This window comes from Gavialis gangeticus, unplaced genomic scaffold, assembly GCF_001723915.1.
Source record: "Gavialis gangeticus isolate Ggan-Ray unplaced genomic scaffold, GavGan_comp1, whole genome shotgun sequence".
NCBI lineage: Eukaryota > Metazoa > Chordata > Crocodylia > Gavialidae > Gavialis > Gavialis gangeticus.
The window spans coordinates 28,157,536-28,160,041 of NW_017729025.1; the positions used below are offsets into that span (position 1 = coordinate 28,157,536).

Sequence of the window (2,506 nt, forward strand, 5' to 3'; positions counted from 1 at the left end):
GGGACAACAGGGCAGACCCTACAATGAAAGACTGCGGGACCTAAACCTGTTCAGCCTTCACAAGAGAAGGCTGAGGGGGGACCTGGTGACTGTCTATAAACTCACTAGGGGGGACCAGAAGGGTTTGGGGGAGACACTGTTTCCCCTAGCACCCCCTGGCATGACAAGGAATAATGGACACAAATTATTGGAGAGTAGGTTTAGATTAGACATCCGCAAGAACTACTTCACAGTTAGGGCGGCTAGAAGCTGGAACCAACTTCCAAGGGAGGTGGTGACGACTCCTACCCTGGGGGTCTTTAAGAAGAGGCTTGATGCCTACCTGGCTGGACTCATTTGAGTCCAGTTTTTTTCCTGCCCAAGCGGGGGGTCGGACTTGAAGATCTACAAGGTCCCTTCCGACCCGACTTCTGTGATTCTATGATTATCCAAACTCCTTTGGAAAGCACCTGCTGAGAAGTCATTTGCGTAACTGAAACAGTTGCAAGCTATTGTATGGAACTGAAAAGCAAACATACATCACAGTACTAAACAATGCTTAAAAAGAACAGTATGAAAAACTGGTTTGGGTTAGTTACAGCAGGGCTATCCAACCTTTTGTTTTGTTTTGTTTCAAGTCAAATCAGCCAAATCAACTCCAAATCCGTGTGAAACATTCAAGAACCATACATGGCCCTGCTACCGGAAAGCATCCTCCACCCACCTGGGACTTCAGATACTTCCAAATCCTTTGGTGGGCATCCTATATGCAGGCCCAAGCCCATAGGCCTGGGGTTTGGATGCCCCTGAGTTTTGCTTGCCCTCAGCCGTATGGCCGCAGGAGCAAGCTAGGGGAGAAGTCTCCTATTTCCATAAAGTCAACATGTAGCCAAGTCCAACGTCTGGGTGTCTGGGAGCCACAGGACCCCCAGCTACACAGTCTTCAGGCTGCATGCCATGCCATGTGAACAACCCCCCTGACCCCACCAACGGATCATACAAGTCCTCCCAACCCACCTGCACCACAGGCCTCTACCAGCACAGGGTAGCATCATCCTGGAAGCATCCAGGATGCTATGGAAGCATACTGCACGAATAGATGTACTGTGCCACGCTGCACAGCACCCCCTTGCTACATGCCACCCTCAGTCCCCACTGCAGGAGGCAACTCCAACTGCACTGCACCAGCACAGATGCTATGCAGATCCCCAGATCTCCCCAATCCTGTACCGATAGGCTCCCGCAGCCCCACAAGCTACGCTGCTCTGCCCCAGCCCCAGGGGTAGGTACAGGTAATGGAACCTGGAGGAAGGCAGGGAAGCCTGGAGGTTTGGAAGCAGCAGCAAAACCAAAGGGGGGAGCATTGCAGATAACCAAGGGTTTGGATAGCCAAGACGCAATTGACAGAGGCAAAACTATATAATACAGACAGAAGTGGGATTTTTCTAAAGCCAGAAGAATATGCAGACCTAGGCCACTACTAAGAACATTTGAAAAGCCCACACTTACTTATTATCTTAACCTTGTAAGTCAACAGGACAAGTAGAGCATTCAAGATGAGGTCTTCAATGTTTCTAGAATGTCTTAGTCTAATTCATATTATAAAAATAAAACCAATTATTTTATAAAAGGAAAGGTAATGGTTAGCAGAATTAATAGAAGCATTGTAAGGTATTCCTAGCAAATGAATATAACCCAAATCATAATTAAAAAGGTTATCAAATATGCAGCTTACCTTGTTAATCAAAAACACAGGCTCTATTGAAGTGCTTTTTCACCAGACATTTCGACAACAGAAATTTCTGAACAAATTATATGAGAAAGTAATATCTAGCATGTTCATTTTTTTGAGCTAGGAAGTTGGCTAACTACTAGTATTCATTTTTCATTAATATCCTACTTCAATAAATACTAGATTACAAAAGAACTGATGACTGCATGATTTATTACTATCTCTGCTGTTTGAGCTTAACTAAACAATATTTCTGCCAAATTCTACAATGGACAGGTCAGTGAACCCCAGTATTTTCACTGCCAGAGACAGCAGTGCAACTAAATCAATGTTTTAATTATTACTATTGACAGTTTTATTGTATGTACAATTAGAAATTTTAAAACTACTAAAAGATACTAAAGAAATCCTAAAAACTCTTGGTAATTAGTTAATGATACCTAAATCTTTATCATATGAAATCTTGCTATATGCTTCAAACAAAGGCTGCTTTGTGAGCCCACCAAGGATATTCTTTTTTCTTCTGCCCCAAAAAAATGTGCTCGTTTTCTAAGCCTGGATTAATATTAGTATTGTTGTTGCTGCTACTGTTATTATGCCCAAAGTGTGCTAAGCAAATTATTACATAGAAAAGATCATTCTTGTCTCAAAGGCCTTACAATACGTAAGACTGTAGGTCCACAATCTTCCATTGTGTGCAACCAGGAAGCTCCAATGAAGTCAGTTATTAATTAATAAAATATAATTGTTACATAAAAAATGCACAGTGTAAAAAAAAAAAAAAAAAAAAAAAAA

At 42.4% G+C, this 2,506-nt stretch overlaps 1 protein-coding gene across 1 annotated transcript in view; it reads right to left on the minus strand.

Moving 5' to 3' along the window:
• Positions 1–2,506, minus strand: part of WDR25 (WD repeat domain 25) — a 206,383-nt gene that overhangs the window by 93,465 nt on the left and 110,412 nt on the right. The gene's annotated exons all lie outside the window — the stretch shown is intronic.